This window comes from Chiloscyllium plagiosum, unplaced genomic scaffold (genome assembly GCF_037043375.1).
Source record: "Chiloscyllium plagiosum isolate Xiang-an unplaced genomic scaffold, Cpla_swu_hap1 HiC_scaffold_51, whole genome shotgun sequence".
NCBI classification, from domain to species: Eukaryota; Metazoa; Chordata; class Chondrichthyes; order Orectolobiformes; family Hemiscylliidae; genus Chiloscyllium; species Chiloscyllium plagiosum.
In genome coordinates this window covers 23,135,730-23,160,741 of record NW_028270189.1, presented here as the reverse complement: position 1 = coordinate 23,160,741, position 25,012 = coordinate 23,135,730, and the positions used below count along the sequence as shown (strand labels likewise).

General features: G+C 43.1%; 1 long non-coding RNA gene across 1 annotated transcript in view; it reads left to right on the top strand.

Moving 5' to 3' along the window:
- LOC148135061 (uncharacterized) overlaps positions 1-25,012 on the top strand; it is a 30,784-nt gene extending 5,772 nt beyond the window's left edge. The window contains exons 2-3 of the long non-coding RNA XR_015755530.1: positions 3,440-3,671; positions 23,256-25,012. This is a non-coding gene — a long non-coding RNA (uncharacterized LOC148135061). The remainder of the gene's footprint in view (positions 1-3,439; positions 3,672-23,255) is intronic.

The window sequence follows — 25,012 nt, the reverse complement described above, 5'->3', positions numbered from 1 at the left end:
CTTTAAAAATTGAGGGTTTGGTCAAGAAAAAGAAGGAAGGATATGTTAGGTATAGACAGAATAGATCAAGTGAATCCTTAGAGTATAAAGGCAGTAGGAGTATATTTAAGAGAGAAATCATGAGGGCAAAAAGGGGGCATGAGATAGCTTTGGCAAATGGGATTAAGGAGAATCCAGAATGATTCTACAAATACATTAATGATAAAGGGGTAACTAGGGAGACAATAGGGCCCTTCAAGGATCAGCAAGGCAGCCTGTGTGTCGAACCGCAAGAGATGGGGGAGGTACAAAAGAAGTATTTGCATCAATGTTTACTGTGGAGAAGGACATGGAAGATATAGAATGTGGGGAAATAGATGGTGACATCTTGAAAAATGTCCAGATTACAGAGCAGGAGGTGCTGGATGTCTTAAAATACATAAAGAGTAAATCCTCTTGCTGAGATATTTGTATCATCGATAGTCACGGGTGTGGTGCTGGACGACTGGAGGTTGGCAAACGTGGTGCCACTGTTTAAGAAGCGTTGTAAGGACAAGCCAGGGAACTACAGCCCAGTGAGCCTGACCTCGGCGGTGGGCAAGTTGTTGGAGGGAATCCTGAGGGACAGGATGTACATGTATTTGGAAAGGCAAGGACTGATTCGGGATAGTCAACATGTCTTTGTGCGATGGAAATCATGTCTTACAAATTTGATTGAGTTTCTTGACTAAGTAACAAAGAGAATTAGTGAGGCAGAGCGATGGACGTGATTTATATGAACCTAAGTAAGGCATTTGACAAAGTTCCTCATGGGAGACTGGTTAGCAAGGTTAGATCTCATGGAATAAAGGAAGAACGAGCCACTCGGATACAGAACTGGCTTGAAGGTAGAAGACAGAGGGTGGTGGTGGATGTTTGATTATCAGATGGAGGCCTGTGACCAGTGATGTGCCACAAGGATCGGTGCTGGATCCACTGCTATAAGACTTGGATGTTAACATAGAGGTATATGGAGTAAGTTTGCAGATGACACCAGCATTGTCAGTGTAATGGACAGCAAAGAAGGTGACCTCAGATTATAACGGGATCTTGATCAGATGGGCCAATGGGCCAAAGGTTGGTAGATGGAGTTTAATTTAGATAAATGCAAGGTGCTGCATTTTGGTAAGGCAAATCAGGGCTGGGCTTATACACTTCATGGTCATGTCCTGGGGAGTGTTGTTGATCAAAGAAACCTTGGAGTTCATAGTTCCGTGGAAGTGTAGTCCCAGGAAGACAGCATAGTGAAGAAGGCATTGAGTATGCTTCCCTTTGTTGGTCAGAGCATTGAGTATAGGAGTTGGGAGGTTATGTTGCGGCTATACAGGGCAATGGTTAGGCCACTGTTAGAATATTGCATGCAATTCTGGTTTCCCTCCTAAAGGAAGGAAGCTGTGAAACTTGAAAGGGTTCAGAAAAGATATACAAGGATGTTGCCAGGGTTGGAGGGTTTGAGCGACAAGGAAAGGCTGAAGAAGCTGCAGCTGTTTTTCCTGGAGCGTCGGTGTCTGAGGGGTGACCTTATAGAGGTTTGTAAAATCATGAGGGGCATAGTTCGGGTAAATAAGGTTTTCTTTGTTTAAAGGAAATGTGACATTGATGTTCCAGGTTTGATTCAGTTGGTTAAACCACTCTGCATTAAGCCAAACAGAATTTATTTAAACACTACGGTTGAAACACAAACAAAAGAAAGTGGCATTAAGAATAAGTAAACAATTGGAAAACATAACCGACTACTTGATACATTAACTTACTCATTTCCTGATCCAATGTTGTAACATCTCATAAACACACCTCTTGGCAAAAATGTAAATTCAAACTCGTATTCTTACAGGCGGAGGGAACAACATCCGGAGAAATGCCCGAGTGCTCAGTTAGGAATCATTTACTGAAACTTGCAACCTTCTGATAATCAAAACATCTTGGAATTGCTGCAGCGAGACCAAAACTAGAAGAACCTGAACTGGCCACTCCTTTTCCATTGTTAAACTGTTTTTAAGAAAAACCTACAGGCACTCGAGACTCTTTGGCACCTCTGCCTTTACAATCCCTCTTCAAAAAAAACACAGGCCAAAGTAAACATTTTAAAGTGACAGCATCCTCACACCACCACACCCCCCACTCCCCCTGGCCCCCGATTCTCACACACACACACACACACACACACACACACACACACACACAGAGTCTCTCTCTCTCACACACACACACAGTCTCTCTCTCTCTCTCACACACACACGTGGTCTTTCCCTCTGTCATGCACAGACATGGTCTTTGTTTGTGTGTCTGTCTGTCTCACTTTCTCTCTCACACACAGGCATGATTTCTCTCTCACACACACACACGCACTCGCACACACACACACACACACACACACACACACAGGTATGTTTTTCTCTCTCTCTTTCTCACTCACTCTCACACACATACTCTTAGGCATAGTGTTTCTCTCTCTCTTACACACACACAGATATATGGTCTTTCTCTCTATCTCTCTGTCTCTCTCTCTCTCGATCTCTCTCGATCTCTCTCTCTCTCTCTCTCTCTCTCTCTCTCTCTCTGTCTGTCTCTCTCTCTCTCTCTCTCTCTCTGTCTCCCTGTCTCTCTTTCTCTCTCTCTCTCTCTCTCGATCTCTCTCTCTCTCTCTCGATCTCTCTCTCACACACAATGAACTATTATCTTTTATTCATTTTATGGGTTGTGGGTGTCACTGGCTGGCCAGCATTTTATGCCTCTCCCAAGTTGTCCTTGATAAGGTGGAGGTGAGCTGCCGCCCTGAACTACTGTGGTCCACCTGCGGTGGGTTAACCCCCAATGCCATTAGGGAGGGAATTCCAGGACTTTGACCCAGTGACAGTGATGGAAGTCAGAATGGTGCATGACTTGGAGGGGAACTTGAAGGTAGTGCAGTTCCCACACATCCGCTGTCATAGTTCTTCTAGATGGAAGTAGTTGTGGGTTTGGAAGGTGCTGTCTGAGGATCCTCGATGAATTTATGCAGTGCATCATGTAGATAGTAGTAGCAGTGTGTACTGAGCATGTGTGGTGGAGGGAGTATACACTTGTGGATTTGGGCTGCTTTTCCTGGATGGTGTCAAACTTCTTGAGTGTTGCTGGGGCTGCACCCATCCAGGTAAGTTGGGAGTATTCCATCACACTTCCAACTTGTACATTGTAGATGGTGGACAGACTGCAGTATTCCTTGCTGCAGTATTCCTAGCTTCTGACCTGCTATTGTAGCTACTGCGTTTGTGGTAAGTGCAGTTGAGTTTCTGGTCAATGATAACCCGCAGGATGTTGACATTATGGGATTCAGTGATGGTAATACCATTGAAAGCCAAGGGGCAGTGGTTGGATTGTCTTTTATTTTTGATGGAAATGTTTCTTGCCACTTGTCAACCCACACCTTGACATTGTCCAGATCTTGTAGCATTTGAACATGGACACCCGAATCTGAGGAGTCGTGAATGGTGAACATAGTGCAATCATCGGCGAACATCCCCACTTCTGACCTTGTGATGGAGGGGAAGGGCATTGATGAAGCAGCTGAAGCTGGTCAGGCCGAGGACACTCCCCTGAGGGACTCCTGCAGAGACGTCCTGGCCCTGAGGTGAATGACCTCCAACAACCACGACCATCTTCCTATGTGTCAGGTATGACTCCAATCATCAGAGAGTTTGCACCCATTGATTCCCGATTTCCGATGGTTCCTTGAAGCCACATTCAATCGAGTGCAGCCTTGATGTCAAGGACTGTCACTCTCACCTTCCCTCAAGCATCCAGCTGTTTTGTCCATATTTGAGTCAAGGCTGGAATGAGGTCAGGAGCTGACTGGCCCTGGCAGAACCCAAACTGGGCATCACTGAGCAGCTTATTGCTGAGCAAGTGCTGCTTTATAGCACTGTTCATGATACTTGCCATCACTTTACTCATGATCGAGAATAGACGGATGGGGCGTTAATTGGCTGGGTGGAATTTGTCCTGTTTTCTTTGTGCGTTCAGGACATCCCTGGGCAAGTTTCAGCATTGTTGGTTACGTACCCGTGTTGTAATTTTACTGCAACATTAATAAGAGACAAAGATGATTTCATTTTAAAACCCTTAGTTTTAATCTATTAAAACGCGACAATACACGCAAATTGCATCAACTGTAACCATGCATTACTGCATCCTGTTTCTGTCCATTTACTCCTGCAACCAACTCCCTCCATCTTACATTATCCACGTTGTGACAATACATCAGCAATTACATTTTCTCATCCTGCCACGTGTATCAGTTTCAAATTGAATGGCTGCAGTAATAAGCTCCATGTAAACCATCTGGAAGTGCAGTCCTTACATTTCTCCAAAAGCTTTAATGGGTTATGATCAGTACAGACAATTGTACAAGACCCATTACTAACTATATAAATGTTGGAACACCAAGCTCAAGGTCTCCTCAATCATGGAATATTCCTGATAAATTTTCAGTTTCCTGATGAAATAACCAATGGGGCTTCCTATCTTCTCATCGTCGTCTTGTAAGAGTACAGCACCAACACCCACATCAATAGCCATCTCGAGTAGCTTTGTGTAATTAGGTGTAGCTAACACTGGGGCAGTGGTTAACACAGCTTTCAGGCTGGCAAATGCCTTCTGACATTCTACTGTCCGCTAAAATATCCAGCACTTCTTCAATTAGTCAGTCAGTGGAGCAACCACACTACTACAATTTTGTACAAACTTCTGGTAAACTTGTTCACTGCCAGGAATCATAGTCCTGCTGTCTTTGTCAATGTTATGGTTGGGACCATATGTCCATGCCTGACAACATGGCCCAGGCACATGACTCGGACTTTGGCGAATTCACACTTAGCCACATTTATCACCAGCCTGCCTCCCAAAGTCAATTAAATAGTTCCAATAAAGGCTGCAAATGTTCCTTCCCTGTGTGAGTAAAAGATCACAAGTTTGTCGATGTACATCATACAATTGGATAACCCAGGAATGACTTTATTGGTTACCCTTTGAAATGTGGCTGGCAAATTTTCCATACCAACTGGCATGATTTTAAGTTAACAAAAGCCGAAATACTCTTCACTCCTTCGGATAAAGGTACCTGCCAGTATCCTCTGAGCAAGTACAAATTACAAATCTAAGTTGCTTGTCCTACCTTTTTCAATACGGTCTTCCCAATGTGGGCACGGATATGAATCAGACTCTGCAACTGCATTAACTTTGCCGCAGTCTGCACACAACCATGGGTACCATCTGGCTTTGGCACCATTACTATGGCTGAGCTCCAGTTGCTGCAACTCACTTTGATGCTGTTGTTTTTGGAACATCCGTTCAGTCTGTCTTTGAACATGTGCCAACGTTTTTTGGCGTAAGTGTGTAAGGATATTGCATAATTGGAGCCAACTCCCCCTCTCAATTTAATCATTCACAGTTCAAATATGTGGTCGTTGAACTCTGACTCACTAATTTCTCCTTATTTATTTTCAGTGGTCCTCTCAGCTCATACCCCAAAACTCATTGTTGTACAAATGGAATTCCTTTATCCAGTCGTTTGGATTGTCTTGACAATAAGCCCACGATATGGTCTTCTCTAAGCTCACTAATGGTCTTTAAAGTTTAACGCCACCTTTCGAACACTCCCTTACCATGCTTGTTGGTAAGCAGTGGATAAGCTACCCATACCTTCCATGCATACATTTGATGTAAAATTTGCCCCTTGACCTGATTGTATCTCTGTGGGTGGTCTGTATCGAGTTAAACATTGGTGTACCTCTTCTACAATCTTTCTAGCAGTGGTATTGCACAAATAGAATGGCCTGTGGATATCAAATGGACGCATCTATCATTGTTAACAAATACTGATAACCACTTTTTGTTTTGTGTAGGGGTCCTACTCAATCAAGTAAGACCCTTGTAAAAGGTTCCTCAAATGGAGGGATGGGCATTAAAGTTGCCGGTTTTATTATTGCCTGAAGTTTTCCGGTTACATGATATGTATGACATTGCTGGCAATTTTCATCTCCACCTAAATGAAGTCCAGGCCAGTAAAAACGTTTTTGTATTTTGCCGGGAGTTTTTCTCACTCCCACAATGACCCACAGGTTACTGATGTGCTACCTGCCACACCTCCTTTCTATAAGTCCCACGTTCCCATCTGCCTGAATGTCTCATCAAGACATCATGTTTAAGTTAGTCACATTTAGGAATGCACTCAGATTCTTCTTCTGTCTTTGCTTTTCAATGCAATTGCTTCAGTTTTTCATCTTTCTGTTGTAGCTGAGTTCATTTCTCTGAACTAAAAATATCCATTAGTTCTCCATCTGTTCTTGTTTTGTCTGAGCCATTCAATCAAATGTGTGCTCTCATCATTCTGCTTCAACTTGCTTTTCTGTACTCTTTGATTTCTTCTCCTGTTTCAATTGGTGACTTTATGACCTTGTTACCTCTCCGTTAATGTTTTCCAATTCTTTCATGATTCACATAGCAGTGATGTTCATTGTATTTTATTTAAAACATGAGATAATCCATCCACAAGGATATTGAATTATTGCCCTCTATTAGAATGATGACGAAGTTATTGATTTTCACTGCCCAATTCCAACAGCCGACCTTGTCCCAACAATAGTCTTCACTCCTGACCGAGAAGTCGGTGTTTTGGGCAGGAAACTCCATGAAAGTCTTATGCCCGAAACGTTGACTCTCCTACTCCTTGGATATACTGCCTGACCTGCTGTGCTTTTCCAGCGCCACACTTTTTGACTCTGATCTGCAGTCCTCACCTTCTCCTTTTCCCTCGGATGTCTGGTCTAGTCTGAAGTAAGCTGCGAGGTACAGATGCACTTGCAAGGAGTTTTGTGGTCCTGGAACATGCAGAGGGAGGAGTGAAAAGGCTGTTGTATGGAGACTTCCAGGGGTTGTTGGGTTAATTGAGATGTGGGCGAGGGTATCCCAGTTGGAATGCTGAGATTTGGAGGTGACATGACAAACTCTTGAATTCTGTGTCCTCTCAAATGGAGAGTTCCTAAATCATCTAACAAGTGTGTCTTGGACATGTCAACAGAATGGAAGCATGTGACGTGTGAATTTACTTCCTGCATGGTGAGATTCCTACAGCCAGGCAGCTAGTGATGGACCAAAGGGTCTGCTTCAGGAATGCTGAAGAATGGTATGACAGCCCTGAACATCGACTATACATGGAGAGAGTCCCTATTGGCTGAGAGAAATGAATGGGAAGATTTCCATTGGTTTGACATGAGCTATCAGGGTGACCAGCCATCACCTCAGACGCTAAAACTAAAGGCATAAAATGACACTCTTAGTGTTAGTGAGAAACTGGTGATAAAAGCTGTCTGTTATGAATTAGTATCTTCGTCAAGCAGCAAAGTTACATTGCATGGAGGCACGCAATCTGAAATACATCAGAGCACCTTCTAGCAACTGGAGCATGCTGGTGGCCTCTGACAAAGAAAGTAGTTTCAAGGAAATATGATGTGCTTCAAAATGCCACGCACACAGAAATCTGCTTCAAAATGCCACGCACACAGAAATGTTCATCCGCGCGCGCGTGCGCGACACACACACATACTCACATTCACACTCTCTCTCTCACACACACACACACCTACACAGAGACAGACACATCGCCATGGATATGCACAGACATACACCTACACAGAGACAGACACATAGCCATGGATATGCACAAACATACACACACACGCGCACACACACAGACACACACACAAATACACATGCACACACACACACACACACACACACACACACACAAATACAGACACACAAATACAGACACACACAAGCACTCACAGAACAAAATGACATCCTGTGTTAAGAATGAACAAAGCTGCCCCTCAACCATCACACCTTGAATCTTGGGAGGAGCTGTGTCATTGAAATTTGAGAGGTTACGTCTCCACATTATTTTTCGGGTGGGGTGATGAGTGATATTTTGAGGTAAACGGGAAAGCACTAATGTCCACGGTTTTCTCAGGGCAATATCCTCTTAAACATTGAAGATAGGAGCAGGAGAAGGCCACTCAGCCCTTTGAGCCTGCTCTGCCATTCATCATCATCCAGCTCAATAGCCTCGTCCTGTTTATTCCCCATTACCTTTGGTCCTATTTGCTCTAAATGCTACATGTAGCCGCGTCTTCAATACATTCAATGCTTTGGGATTAACAAGTTCCTGTGGTAATGAATTCCACAGGCTCATCACTCTTTAGGTGAAGAAATGTCTCCTCATCTCCATCCTGCATGATCCACCCCGAATCCTCAGTCTGTGTCCCCTGATTCTGGACACACCCACCATCAGGAGCATCCTCCCTGTATCTACCCTGTCTCGTCCTGTTAGAATGAGATCCCCTCCCATTCGTTTAAACTCCAGTGAAAACAATCCTAAGCTAGACAATGTTCGTTCCACCATCCTCGGAATCAGTCATGTAAACCTTCGCTGTACTCCCTCCAGAGCAAGAGCATCCTTCCTCGGAAAAGGAGACCAAAACTGCACACGGTGTTTGAGGTGTGGCCTCACCAAGGCCCTGTACAACTATAAGAAAGTATCCCTGCTCCTGTACTCGAAACATCTCTCAATGAAGGTCAATATAACATTTGCCTTCTCTCCTGCCTGATGCACCTGCATGCGTACCTTCAGCGACTGGTGCACAAGGACATGTGGGCCCTGCAGCACACTCCCCTCTCCCAATTTGCAGCCAGTCAGGTAGTAATCCACCACCTTCCTTTTGTTTCCTAAGTGAATAACCTGACATTTATCTAAAATAAACTGCATCTGCCATTGATTGGCCCGCTCACCCAATCTGTCCAGATCATGCCATAGGGTCTCTGCTTCCTCGGCACAGTTCACCCTCCCACCCAACTTGGTATCATCTGCAAACCTTGGGATGTTACATTTTATTCCTTCATCCAAATCATTAATATACATCGTTAATAGCTGGAGTCCCTGTGGCACCCCACTAGTTACTGTCTGCCTATTTGACACGGGCCCCTTCAGCCCTCCTCTGTTCCTTCTCTGCCAATCAGTTTTCTATTTATCTCAGTACACTTACCACAATCCCATGTGCTTTAATCCTGTACAGTGACCTCTTAAATGGGGCATTGTCAAACGCTTTCTGCAAGTACAAATATACCATATTGACCAGTTCCCCTTTGTCAACTCTGATAGTTACATCTTCACAGAATTCCAATAGATTTGTCAAGCATGATTTCCCCTCCATACCTCCATGCTGACTCTGTTTGATTTTGCCACAACTTTCTCAATGCTCTGTCATAAAAGATAAAGGATTTGAGAATTTTCCCCACTACTGATCCGAAGCTTACTGGTCTAGAATTCCCTTTCTCTGTATCTCTCTTTCTGAGTGTTGGAGTGGCAGTAGCTGCCCTCCAATCTGCAGGGACTGCACCAAAATCTAAAGAATCCTGACAACCAAACCCATCCACTATTTCTAGAACCACTTCCTTAAGTGCTCTGGGATGCAGATTTATCAGGCCCTGAGGATTTGTCAGGTTCAATCCCCTCAATTTCCCAGCACCATTTCTCTACTAATATTGACCTCCCTCAGTTCTTCCCTCTCACTAAATCTTGCATTCTCCAGGATTTCTGGTACTTGATTTGTATCTTCGAGTCAGAGAGTCCTAAAGCACAGAGACATGTCGTTTGGCCCAAAGTGGTCCATGCTGACCAAATTGTCCACCCATGCTAACCCCATTTCTCTGCATTTGGTCCACATCCTACCCATGTATTTGTCAAAATGCCTTTAAATGTTGTTAATCTACCCACCTCAACCACTTCCGCTGGCAGCTCATTGCATACACGTGCCAGCCTCTGTGTAATCAAATTGCCCCTCAGGTTCCCTTTTGTACGTTTCCCCACTAACCTTAAACTAATGCCATCTAATCCTCGATTCCCCAACCCTGGCAAAAAAGACTGAGTGTATGCCTCTCATAATTTTGTACAGTTCTATAAGGTCCCCTCTCAGTCTCCTAGACTGCCAAGAAAAGAAGTTCTCGCTTGTTCAGCCTCTCCTTATAACTCAGACCACTGAGGGCGAGCAACATCCTTATAAATTTCTTCTGCACTCTTTCCAGTTTAATAACATCCTTCCTTGAGCAAGGTGACCAATACTGAACACATGCTCCAACTGCAGCCTCACCAACCACCTGTACAACTGTCCTTTTTTGTGAAGACAGAACTAAAGTATGTATTCAGTTGCTCAGCTGTTCCTTTGTCCTTTGTCATACATTTCCCCATTTCTATCTGTAGGGACCTACATTTGTCTTCACCAATCTCTTTCTCTTCACGTACTGTAGAACCTTGTAGTGTCAGTCTTCATGTTCCCTGCAGCTTACTTCCTTTTTACTGTGTTTTCCCCATCTTAATCAATCCCTTGGTCCTTCTTTGCTGAATTCGAAACTGCTTTCAAACATCAGACCTATTATTCTTCTTGGCCAATCTCTATGCTTCTTCCTTCAATTGGATACTATCTAATTTCCTTTATAAGCCATGGATTGGCCCTGTTACCCATTTTGCTTTTGTACCAGACAGGAATAAATAGTTGTTGCAGTTCCCCCATGATTTCGTTGAATATTTGCCAATGCCTATCTACTGTCAGACCTTTAAGCAACTTCCACTAATCTATCAACGCCAACTCATGCCTTATATGCCTTCATAGTTTCCTTTATTAAAATTCAGCACCCTAGTCTCCAAATCAGCTGGCTCACTCTCCATCCTGATAAAAAAGCTGTATCATGTCATGGTCGCTCTTCCCCAAGGAGTCACACGCCGCTAGATTGGCAATGATTCCCTTCTCATTACACAGTACCCAGTCTCAGATGGCCTGCTCTCTAGTTGGTTCATCCACATGTTGGTTAAGAAAACCATCCCATATGTAGGCCAGGAATTCCCCCAAGTAGACATTGTGGCTAATCTGATTTGTCCAATCTGGATGCAGATTAAAATCACCCATGATCACAGATGTCTCCATATCATTAGCTTGGCTAATTTCCTGTTTAAGGAGAAAGTGAGGACAGCAGATGCTGGAGATCAGAGTTGAAAATGTGTTGCTGGAAAAGCGCAGCAGGTCAGGCAGCATCCAAGGAGCAGGAGAATCGATGTTTCGGGCGTGAGCCCTTCTTCAGGAATGCGGAAAGTGTGTCCAGCAGGCTAAGATAAAAGGTAGGGAGGAGGGACTTGGGGAGGGTCGTTGGAAATGCGATAGGTGGAAGGAGGTCAAGGTGAGGGTGATAGGCCGGAGTGGGGGTGGGGGCGGAGAGGTGAGGAAGAAGATTGCAGGTTAGGAAGGCGGTGCTGATTTTGAGGGTTGGGACTGAGAAAAGGTGGGGGGAGGGGAAATGCGGAAACTGGAGAAATCTGAGTTCATCCCTTGTGGTTTGAGGGTTCCTAGGCGGAAGATGAGGCGCTCTTCCTCCAGCCGTCGTGTTGCTATGGTCTGGTGATGGAGGAGTCCAAGGACCTGCATGTCCTTGGTGGAGTGGGAGGGGGAGTTGAAGTGTTGAGCCACAGGGTGGTTGGGTTGGTTGGTCCGGGTGTCCCAAAGGTATTTTCTGAAACGTTCCGCAAGTAGGCGGCCTGTCGCCCCAATATAGAGGAGGCCACATCGGGTGCAGCGGATGCAGTAAATGATGTGTGTGGAGGTGCAGGTGAATTTGTGGAAGGATCCCTTGGGGCCTTGGAGGGAAGTGAGGGGGGAGGTGTGGGCTCAAGTTTTGCATTTCTTGCGGTTGCAGGGGAAGGTGCCAGGAGTGGAGGTTGGGTTGGTGGGGGGTGTGGACCTGACGAGGGAGTCTCGGAGGGAGTGGTCTTTTTGGAACGCTGATAGGGGAGGGGAGGGAAATATATCCCTGGTGGTGGGGTGGGGTCCGTTTGGAGGTGACGGAAATGACGACGGACGATACGATGTATATGGAGGTTGGTGGGGTGGTAGGTGAGGGCCAGTAGGGTTCTGTCCTGGTGACGATTGGAGGGGCGGGGCTCAAGGGCGGAGGTGCGGGAAGTGGAGGAGATGCGGTGGAGGGCATCATCGAATTTCCTGTTTAATACTATTCCAACATGACCACTGCAGTCTGGGCGTCTCTGTATGACACCCACTAATGTTTTTGTCCCTTGGTATTTCACAGCTCCACCCACACAGACTCCACATTGTCGAAGCTAATGTCCTAAAAAGAGATGAGCAAAAATACGTGACCAGGAATTGAGATATTTCTGCTCAAATATTGATCTTGGTTTGATGCTAATTAGCCTTGTCAACTTTCAGTGAATTGCTTCGTAAAATCTGGGACCGCCAGCAAAAGGTGGTGAGCTAGAACATTTGTGGAATTGTTTTCTCAGTAAATGAACATAGATACATTTTGTTGAGTTTTTCACAGTAGATGACAGTGCTTCTCCAGCAGTTGGAAGTGAGGGCTGATAGTAGACCCTTCACCCAACACCTTCACTCATAAAACGTTAAGGCACACAAAAGATTGACTGAGGCTACTTAGTTTAACACCATTTATTGAAAAAAATGGTTGAGTGTTTAAAAAAGGATGTTATAGCAGAAAACTGAGAATGGCTTTATAAAATGGAAATCTTGCCTGATAAAAGTATTGGAATTCTTGGAGAAAATGGAGGAAACCGTGATTGTAATATGTTTTGATTTTTTGAAGGTGTTTGATAGCACCCATGCATAAGATTACTGAATAAGATAGGAGCCTTGGCTTTGGAGGTACTGTATTAACATGGAGAGAGGATCTTTGAAATCCCAATCAGAAAAGTTTGATTAAGAGTTTTATTTTACAGAATGCCAATCTGTGGAGTACCACATAAATCTGTTCTGGGGACAAACAAAATTTACAAAGTATTTTGATGACTTAGATGAGGAAAGTGAGTATATTGTAGGTAAGTTTGCGAATGACTCAAAAATTGGAGCGGAGACAAGTGGTGAGTTTGACACAAAAAGAAGTTTGCGGAGGGATACAGATAGGACAAGAGAGTGAACAAGGAGCTTTGCATAATAATGTAATGTGGATTAAATAAATGAAAACAGACATAAACAGTGAAGTTATGCATTTTAACGGGCAAGATAGAGATTGAATTCAGAAATCTACAAGGAGTCAGCATCTCCGAACCACAAAAAGTTAGCTTTTAATTTCAACTGTCAATAAGGATGGCAAATGTCATGTTGGGGTTTGTTTAAAAACTCATGGAATATTGAGATTAGGAACAGTCAGATAGAGCAGCTAATGTGTGGCTGAGGAGCTGCTGCAGGGATTAGGATTCCCATTTTTCAATCACTGGGATCTCTTTAGGGATAGAAATGACCTGTATAAGAGGGAGCTGAATTGGAAGGGGACCGATATTCTTGTGGGGAAGTTTGCTAGCAGTATGCTGAAGGTTTTAAACTAGTAAGGGGGATGGTGGGAAACAACAAGATAGTGAGAAAAGAGAAATGTTTGAGGTGAGATGTGGTGAGCAATTCTAGGGGTCGAGGCAGACAACAGTTTGGCAAGAGCGAGGTAAGACTGCGAAACTGCATTTACTTCGATGTAAGAGGCCTGACATGTGAGACAGATGAACATGGGGCATAGTTGGGAATGTGGGACAAGGATATCATTGCCATTACAGAAACGTGGCTCAGGGATGAACAGGACTGGCAGCTTAATGTTCCAGGACATAGATGCTGTAGAATGTATAGACAGAGGAGCAAGAGAGGAGATGGAGTGGTGTTTTTGGTTAGAAAGAACATTACAGCTGGATGTAGAGAGGATATGTCTTGGAGACTGCCCAGTGAAGTTATATGGATGAAACTTAAAAATAAGAAAGAGGTGATGACCTTGCTGGGATTGTAAAATGGGCCTCCTAATAGTCAGTGGGAAATTTACAAGCGATTATGCTATCTGTAAGAAAAAAGGATAATGGTAGGGAATTTTAACTTTCCAAATAGAGTTTGGGATAGTGTTAAGATCTTGGAATGTGGAGAAATTGGTTAAGTGTGTACAAGAAAACGTTGTTATTCAATATGTGGATGCACCTACGAGACAGTTCGCAATACTTGACCTTCTGTTGGGAACCAAGGCAGGGCAAGTGACTGAGGTGTCCATAGGGGTAGGCTTCAGGGAAAGTGATCATAATTCTATTGGTTTAATAATAATGATGAGAAAGGATAACATTGATTTAAAAATGAAAGTTTCAAATTAGAGTGTAGCCAGTTTCGATGGTATTAGACTTTGAGAAGTTGGTTAGGGGAGGTTATTCACAGGTAAAGGGACTGCTGACAAGTGGGAGGCCTTTAAGAATGAGACAATGAGAGTTCAGTGATGGTATGTTTCTGTTTGTGTGAAGAGCAAGACATGGGAAAAGCTCAATGATGAGGGAAATTGCAACTCCTGTCCAGAAAAAGAAGGGACCATTCATCAGATATAGACAGCTGGGATTGAGTGATCCTGAGAAGGGTATAAGGGCAGTAGGAGTATACATAAACAGGAAATCATGAGGGGAAAAATGGGGACATAAAATTGCTTTGGCAAATAGAATTAAGGAGAATCCGAAAAGATTCTAAAATTATTTTAAGCTTAAAAGAATAACTAAGTACAGAATACAGGCTTTAAAGATCAACATGGCTTTCTTGCATGTAACCACAGGAGATGGCAGAGACACTAAGCAAATATTTTGCATCAATATTTACAGTAGACAGGAGCATGGGAGCTAAGAAACTTGGGAAATAAATAATGAGTTCTTTAAAATGAGTTCATTTTACAGAAAAGGAGATGTTGGAAGTCTTAAAGTAGAAAAATGGAAATAAATCCTGGAGACCTGATTAGATATTTCCCAGAACTTTGTGGGAAGCTAGGAAAGAGATTCCTGGTCCCCTTGCTGAGATATTTGTATCGTTGATAATCATAGATGAGATGCAAGAAGACTGGAGAGTGACTAATGTGGCAGCATTATTGAAGAAAGTTGTATGGAAAAACAAGGGAACCATAAACTGGTGAGCCTTTCACTCCAGAGACACTGCCAGACCTTCTGAGCATTTCCAGCAGTTTCTGCTTTTGTTTCTGATACACAGCATCCACAGCTCTTTCAGTTTTTATTTAGTAGTTAGAGAGCATTACGTTTTGAATTGGAGGCCTGTTAGAACATAACAACATCCGAACATAAGAAATACAATCAGGAGTAGGCCATCTGACTCCATGAGTCAGCTCTGCCTTTCAATAACATCATGGATCATCTTTCAATGGACTGAGACTCCACTTACCCACTGCTCACGATAACCCTTCATTTCTTTACTGTTCACAAATCTATCTTCACCTTTAAAAGATTCAACAGGTTAGCCTCAGCTGCTTCACTAGGCAGGGGATTCCAGAGATTCACAACCCTTTGGGTGAAGACGTTGGCTTGACCAGCTATCCTTAGTAGCCACACACGCAGATGACAAGCAACATGAGTTCGACTGGGACAACACTACTATTGGGACAAGCCAAACAGAGAACAGCCAGGAAATTCCTAGAGGCATGGCATTCATCCACAGATTCAATCAATAAGCACATCGACCTGGACCCAATACACCGGCCACTGCAGCGGACAGCTGGAACTGACAACCGGACGCGGCAGATACAGACCACTATAAATGCCGGAGGAAACATCACAGAAGCGCTTCACAGGAGTCTCCCAAGCACTTAGGATGTCACCTAGACAGGGGACGAAACGTCTGCAACACAAATTCCCAGCTCGGCGAACAGAACCACAACAACGAGCACCCGAGCTACAAATCTTCTCCCAAACTTTGAGCCTCCCTGCTTCTGTCTTATCTATCGCATTTATAATTTTACAATCCCCTCCCCCATTCTTCTGACTTCCAATGAGTATAATCCCAGTCTGCTCATAAGCCAACCTCCTCATTTCCAGAATCAACGTAGTCAAACTCCTCAGGAAACCCCACCCCAGTGCCATCTCATGTAAGGCGATGAAAAGTGTACAGAGTACTCCAGGCGTGGCCACACCAGCGCCCTATACAGCTCCAGCAGAAAGTCCTAATTTTAACCTCTATCCACTGGCAATGAAGGACATTATTCCATTTGTCTTCCTAATTAGCTACTGGACTTGCAAACCAGACTTTTGTGTTTCATGCACAGGAACACCCAGGTCCCCCTGCACAGCAACATTCTGTAATTTTTCACCATTTTAAAGTAGACCACTTTGTTATTATTCCTACCAAAATGGATGACCTCATGTTTACTAACATTGTACTCCATCTGCTAGACCCTTGCCCACTCCCTTTACCTGTCTATATCCTTCTGCACACTTTGCTCTATCACTCATTTAAGTGGCTTCTGCGAACTACAACACACTACACTTGGTCTCTAACTCGAAGCAATCTCCCTGAATTGTAAACAATTGCAGTCCCAACAATTGTAAACAGTTACATTCTCAACACTGATCCCTGAGACACATCACTAGCCACTGATTGTCAACCAGAAAAACACCCATTTATCCCCACCTTTTGCGTTCTGTTAGTTAACCATTCTTCTGTCCATGCTAATGCATTGCCCATAACACTGTGCATCTTTATCTTATGCAGCAGCCTTTTGTGCAGCACCTTGCTGAATGCCTTTTGGAAATCCAGATACACCACGTTCACCAGTTCCCCATTGTCTACCACGCTCATTATAACCTCAAAGAATTCCAATAAATCAGTTAAAGATGACTTGCCTTTCATGGACCCAAGCTTCATTAAATAAATGTTGGTGTTGCATTTTTGTAAGGCAAACCAGGACAGGACTTATACAATTAATGGCTGGGCCTTGGGGAGTGTTGCTGAGCAAAGAAACCAAAGGGTGCAGATGCATCATTCCTTGAAAGTGGAGTTGCAGGGAGACAGGGTGGGGAAAAAGGTGTTTGGCACTCTTTCATTCATTGGTCATAATGTTAAGTGTAGGAGTCGAGATGTCATGTCTCAGCTGTACAGAACATTTGTGAGGCCACATTTAGAATTATTATAGACAAATCTGGCTGACCGTTTCTATGAAGGATTTTGTGAAAGTTGAGAGGGTGTAGAAAAGATTTCCAAGAATGATGCTGGAACTGGAGTGTTTAAGGTATAAGCTGAGGCTGAATAGGCTGGGGCTTCTCTTTTCTCTTCAGTGAGAGAAAAGGAGGCTAAGGAGTGGCCTGAACAAAACTTATAAAATCATGCGGGATATTGATATGATGAATAATCAAGGCCTTTTTCCTCGAGCGGGAGAGTCCAAAACTAGAGGACAGCGGTTTAACGTGAGAGGAGATACGTTTGAAAAGAACCTGTGGGGTAACCTTTTCATGTGTATGTGTGGAAAAAGCTGCCAGTGGTAGTGGTGGAGGCGGGTTCAATTACTGCATTTAAAAGGCACTTGGATGGGTGTATGAACAGGTAACATTTAGAGGAAGATTGGCCAAATGTTTGGCAAATGGTACTCAGTCAGATTGGGATATCTGGTCAGTACAGTTGGACCGAAGGGTCTGTTTCTGTGCTGGATATCTATATGACTATAATGTTTGTTAAAACTGAAAAGAAGCTGTATTCTTACCACAGCTGGAATACTGTGGCCTGTTCTTGGGACCTATATCACAAAGAAAAGGTACACTGGACAGAGAGACAATCCACACGAGGTTTAGTCGACTGATCCTAAAGATGGAGGGACTGTCTTGAGAGTCGAGATTGAGTCGTTTGGGCCTATACTCATTAGAACATAGAAGATTCAGTACTGACATTCTGAAACATCTATTATTTTCAGGAAACTTGATGGTGTAAATGCAGAAATGTTGTTTCCCCTTGTGGGAGAGTTTCGGACCAGGGAGTAGAATCTCTGAATTAGAGGTCACAAATTTCGGGCAGAAGAGAATTTTGTCACCCAGAATGTAGAGAATTTGTGGAATTCTTTACCACAGAAAACTGTCGAGGTTGGGTCATTCAGTATTTTGAAGGCGGAAATGGACAGATTTTGATTGGTAATTGAATCAATGCTGACAGTTAAAACGCTAGAAAGTGGAGGTGAGGGTTATCAGTTCAGCCATGATGTCATTGTTTGGAAGACCAAACCCCATTGGCTGAACAGGCTGCTTCTGGTTCCCTATCATTCACCTTTGCTCTAAGTTAGTCTTTTCAGAATTATCTCGGCCTCATTTAAATTAACCTCCATTTCATGTTTGAAGCCCAGTTGCTTCAATGCCTCCTCATCATGAAAAAAGACAGGGATTGCCTTTCTCCCTGTTTGATGGCATTGCATTCTGCCTCTAATGCAGTGACTGCATTTAAATTCCTCCAGTTCTGTTGAATATTTGTCAAACACAACCACAGCTGTCACAGAAAAGGTTAAAGACAGATCAAAACTACATTTAAACTACCATATCAAACGCATTGTCGGTATGCATTGCATGGAATACACACATTGCATATTAAAGGTCTCTCTGCACTTATCCATTAAACACTGCAAGGGTTGTTCATAGATGATTTCCTTATGTGTGTATGTATGTCTGTGCCTATAGATGATAATCTACTTGTATAACAAAGTTTTGATGCATCGTGTTGTTCCCTTTTTATTCTGGTATCAAGCATTTCAAAATCAGAATGATAGTGGGTAGGAGTTCAAGCCCCTTTACACGGCTACATCAAATGTTTTCTGTGATTGTACAGCTCATGTAATGTGCTGGGGAAATCTCCCTCAATATTGTGCTGTCCAATGCAAACATGTCAAATACATTTTGGTTTAGACACAGTATAGATCCGCATCCAGGATTCCCTAAAAAAAACCCTCCCAGAGCAGGTACAACAGAGTCGACACAGAATAAATCACCCTCTACAATATTAAACATTCCATGAGATGTGCAGTAAAAGTTAATTATAGACTAAATATGCATTGCACTGAACCATTAAACATTCCTCAGCCAAGAATAATACTGCTGAGTTGCAATGAAAACACTATCACAGTAAAGTCTTTCCGATCAAGCATTTCCAGATCACTCAATACTCAGACAGATTTTTGAGAAAATCTGGTTGTACTGACTCAAATCTCTCGAAAGAAATGGATGAATTTGGCTGAGAGCATATGTTGGTGAGGTGTTGGCTTCATGTTATTAAGGAAAACGTTGTCCGATTGTGGAGAGGCAAAACAAGGCATCAGATATAAAGGAAAATGGGGTGAGGCAGGAGGGGAAGAGAGAAAAAGAGAGACAGAAATATTAGCTGTGCCAATGTATCACTTAATTATAGTTTTTTTTGACTAAACATGACAATTGATACCTCTGTCATTCAACAATTATACAAATTATGTATTAAAAAGTCCTAACATCAATTAGTATTGGAATCCATTGAGTTATTTGCATTTTTTCCACAATTCGTGTGCTGTGCTTGTGGGGAAATATAAATTGCGGTTTTGTTGTTCTGTAATTTATTCTGAGAATTCTATTTCTGTGTTTATTTACATAAATGCTTAATTGGTTTCAATGAAGTGATGGGGACAGCAAAGCCAGATGAAAGAAGTGATTTGTTGGTAAGATTCAAATCGAAACAAGTTTATTTTAAGAATGGTGACCATTTTCAGAAGTGAATACCAATTTATGAAGACGAATTGCAAAAGATTTTATTTATTTCTGAATGATAAACACAATTTAAAACTTTTATTTAGGTTAAATATTCAGTGCTGGAAATTCTGCAATTAAACTTCAATGTTGAACTGGATCTACTCTGAATGTCGCTGCTGAAAATGTGTTGCTTATGCCTGAAATGTCGATTCTCCTGCTCCTTGGATGCTGCCTGACCTGCTGCACTTTTCCAGCAACACATTTTCAGCTCTGATCTCCAGCATCTGCAGTCCTCACTTTCTCCTACTCTGAATGTCCCACTAATTTATATTGTAGTCCGTTTAGACGGTGCAACATCACTCAAAGTGCATTTTAGAATATTCACATGAAATACTTGAAATGACATCAGGAACTGCGCAACAATTACATTTAATTGATATAGTTGTTGTGAGGTTTTGTTACACATATCACTTTCTGGTAAGGGTCAGCAATGAGTCCCTATCCCCAACTGCCCATTCAATAGCTTGCTAAAGCCACTTCAGAACACAGTGGGTCTGGAATCTCATGTTGGCCAGACCATGGAAAGGTGACAGATGCCTTGTCGTTCGTGAACCAGCTGTTTTTGTATTTTCCCATTGACTCGGGTGACATGGTCACCATTTGGCTTTCTTTCCGATTCCAGGCTTTCTTTGAATTCAAATTTCACCCTGGGCAAACGATGGTATTCCAAACCCCGTCCATTCAGCATCAAACTGGAGTTTGGGAATATTGGTGTCATGGTGTCACCGCTGTGAGCCTAATATTGGGAATGCACAGAAAGCGGTCACAAACAGAAATGCAATCAATCTGACACTTTACCTCATGAACAAATATTGGAGTGCAATACTGGCAAGAACTCTCCTGCTGTTCACAGCAACATCACAGGAGACTTTGCATCCAATCATCAATCTAAACTGTGTACCGGACTCTGTCTGAAGAGCCTGACTCACTGTAATTTGCATTTTTTGAATTCTTCACTGACTTATGAAAAAGTTAGTCACATATCCCAAGAAGGTGCTCATCAGCTACCTTTTTGAAGGCCTGCCATCTTACTCGGCTAATTATGGTTGATCTTTCTTAAGAAGCTTTATTACAACCAAATGGCTTCTCAGTCGAGACTGTAGTTCTGGAAAAGTACAGCAGGTCAGGCAGCGTCCGAGGAGCAAGAGAATCGACGTTTCGGGCATGAGGCCTTCATTAGGATACCTGATGAAGGGGTTATGCCTGGAACGTAGATTTTCCTGCTCCTCGGATGCTGTCTGATCTGCTGTGCTTTTCCAGCACTACACTCTCAACTCTGATCTCCAGCACCTGCAGTCCTCACTTTCTCCTGATGGGTTTCTTAGTCAGGTTCGGCACAGGAAAGGACCATCACCTTATTGTTGAACGGGTAGGGCAGGCCAGGTAGGAAGGTCAGACGACCTCCTCTGAAGGACAATACTGAACCATGTAACATGCTTCAAACCTTTGGTAGGTCTGTGATTATCGTTCATTATTCCAGCATTTTCATTTCATACTCTTTTATTAATTGAAGCTACCATGGTAGGGACTGATTCTGGAACTTTACTTCAAACCTTTTGATTGCTTATTACATACTCATAATGCCTCCTCAACCACTTTATCAAACTGTCATGTTAGCTTCAATGATTTTTTTATTGACTCCTGAAACATGGTGGTTGCTTTTAGTTGTCCGTAGTTGTCCTTCAGCAGATGGCAGTAAGCTGCCTTTCTGAAATAACATGTTCCAAAATGGCCTGAGGAAGGGAATTCCAGATTTTGACCCAATTACAGTAAAGGATCGGTGACATATTTCCATGTCAGGATGCCGAGTGTTTTAGAGAGGAGCTTACAGTGGTGCTGTTCCCTTGTATCTGCTGCTCCTGTCTTTCGAGATGCAAGTGGTAGTGGGAAGGTACTGTCTCAGGAAGTGGCTAAGTTACTGCAGTGTAGGATTTTAGATAGTGCATATGGCAGGTACTAAGAATCAGATTTGGAGGCAATGGACGCTTGTGGATGTGCTACTGATCACGTGGGATGCTTTGTCCTGGACAATGCCAAGCTTCTTGAGTGCAGTTGAAGCTGCTCCTATCCAGTCAAGGGGCGAGCTGTGCTATTAGCCTCCTGACCTCTGTCTCTTAGACAGTCAATTGGCTTTGCGAGTCAGGAGGGTGAGTTACTCGCTGCAGTATTCCTAGGCTCCGGCCTGCTTGTACAACCATTGTATTTATATGGAGTGTCCAGTTCAATTTCTAATGAACAATAAAACCCAGGGTGTCGATGGTGAGGGATTCAGTGATGGTAACACTATTGAATGTCAAGGGGTTTTGGTTAGGTTGTCTCTTATTGTCAATGGTCATTGTCTCGCAGCTTTGTGGTGTGAATGCTATGTGCCACTTGTCAGCTGAAGTCTGGAAATTGTCCAAATTTTGTTGTGTTTGAATGTGGACTGAGGAGTCACAAAAAAGTGCGAGATTAATGTAGATTTCACTTCTGACGTTCTGATGGAGGGAAGGTCATTGCTGAAGCAGCTGAACATGATTGTGCCAAGGACACTTTCTTCAGGAACTCCAACAGGGATTTGCTTTGGCTGAGACGACTGCCTTCTAACAAGCAAAGCCATCTTTCAATGTGTGAGGTATGACTGCAGGCAGCAGGGAGGTTGTCACCTGATACCCATTGAACCCAGTTTTGCTAGGCTCCATAATATCACCCTCTGTCGAATGTGACCTTAATGAATAAGGGCTGTCACTCTCCCCTCATTTCTGGAATTCAGTTCTTTGTCCATGTTTAAATCAAGTCTGTAATTCACACATGAGCTGAGTAGGCCTTGCGTAACCCACATTTACACAGGTTATTGCTGAGCTAGTGCTGCTTGATAGCACCTCCCTACATCTAACTCATGATTGAGCATGGACTGATGGGGCAGTAATTCGCCAGGGTGGTTTGACCTATTTTCTGTGCACAGGACGTGCCTGGCCTATTTTCCACATTGTCCATGCCAGTGTTTAAGCTGTACCGGGATTGCTTGGCTTGCACAAGTCATCAGTATTATTGCCAGAATTTTGTCAGGCTCCATAGCATTTGCAGTAACCCCTGCCCTCCCCCCCCCCCCCTCACCGGCCAACAGTGTCTTGATTTCACATGGAGAGAGGCGAATTCCCTGCTGACAGGTAGCTGTGATATTGGTGATCTATGAAAAATGCCGAGATGGATCACACAATTGGCACTTCTGGCTGAAGATTGCTGTGAATGCTTCAGCCTTAACTTTTGTGCTGATGTGTTGTGCTCTCCAAAGCAGAGCAAGGAAATATCTGTGGAGCTTATTCCTTCAATGAGTTGTTTAATTATCAACTTTAATTCATGTCTTGATGTGGCAGCACTGTGGGCTCAGACCCCTGTTTCCTGAAAGAATGGTCTAGGCACAATATCTCCAGACTATAATTCCAACCCCCACTCCATAATGTGGATATTCACAACAGAAGATTGCTTATCCTTTGTATTGTGTAGATTCCAACAATGCATCGTATATTCGCTTAAACTGTTAGTCTCGAAAATGCTTTACTTCACAGACTTTAGGATATAATGTTCTGTTTTCAATTCTTCTCTCCGACAGACAAGGTCATCGATGTCACACTGGCTTTCCTCCTCACTAATTGCAAAACCAAACGTTTTTCACCTCATCTTTGAACTTACTGATGAAAATTGCTACATTCTTGACTAGACCGTTCATATACGCTGCAAACATCAAAGGATCCAGCAACCAGTCATGTAGTAAGCCACTGGACACAAGATGTCTTCACAATGACTACCTTCGACCATTACCTTCTGCCAACAAATAAACCTTCGAATCATTTGCCAAACTGCACCAGCTCCCATGAACCCTTACCATATTAAAGATGCAAGATCTGGTCAAAAACCTGATTGAAGTCTAGAAGCATTACATCCACTTTTTACACCCGATGTTACATCTCATTGCCTCTCCGGAAAACAGAATCAACCACTTCCGATATGATATCACTTCCACCAAAGCCATGCTGAATTTTATTGCTTAAACCTTACAATTCCAACTTTTAATGAATGCTGTCTCTTAGATTTACTTATTTACTTCCCTCAAGCTTTCTACTTTTAAACATAGGTTTATGAGTGAAACTACACATTGTCACTTAGCTCCTTTCACCCGATGACAACTCTTCTTATCTCTCTGACAGATAATTTACTCTAGCTGAAATAATCTTGTGTCTCTTCTGTTTCATTCTGGGAAATGGGAATGGAATTGAATACAGTGTTGAAACCAACAGCAATCTATCCGTTTGTTCTTGACACTGTCAGTGTGTGTTCCCCCTCAGAGGCAGGAAGACTTTGTGCTGATAATACGGAAAGTAGCGCCTGATGTATCATTCTCAGCTGGCACACAACTTCCTGTTTCTCTGTGCCAGCAGTAAGCCACACATCTCCGTTCTGATCAGAAAATAAACCCGGGGGATGCAATCTGGCGGAAACATCTGCCAATGTGGCCTATATCAGGACACAGAGTGTGAAGTGATTACATTGAAGTGACATTTGCAAATTGACCTTTTGATCTCTGTTTCGCGGTCTGATTCCAGGACATCATTGGACGAGTCTCTCGACCATCTAACAAGCTCATTCGATTCACTAACGTCTGGGACATATCGACATGCACCTTGTCATGTCTTTGATCTTGTACTATTTGTTACTCTCTTTTCAGATTTAATGTTCCCAGTTTTTGATTCTGTCTTCTGTATCCATCACCTTCCCAGCCGAATACATTCTGTTTGATCTGTTTCCTAAATTTTGATCAACTAAACAAATAATACAGTTTTGTACAGACAGGTATGTTGGTGTGTCAGATTAACAGAACCAATATATGGAGAGATCATCTGGGCTGTATCGAACTCTGACCGACATTGAATTCAAATAAAGCACAGCACTGTATGGTTTCAATCTTTGCAAATCCTCTCTCTTTGAAAGAGCTTGTTCTAACGGTTAATTCTTTTCTTGATTATTTCAGAAACTATGACTAAAAATCCCTATTTTTAACAAAGTTTCAAACATTATTAAAAGTTGCAGCCCAGGCATTTCCTACAGTGAGCTTTGTGGTGTTTAAATGTTCTGGTCAAAATGTGCTTCAAGCAGAAGACTTAAACATTGGTTTCTCCGAGTTCCCAGCCATTGCACTTTCAGTTCCATAATAACTGCAAGCTATTGATAAGCCCCAGAGAGAACAGAATGTCCAGGCCCCGTACACATCCAAACGCCATGATGTCGGCCTCGAAGCCCTCCGTTTCTTCCTGTCACGCCAAACCAAGCAGTACATGCTCAACCTCAACTACATTTCCTTTCAATCCTCCC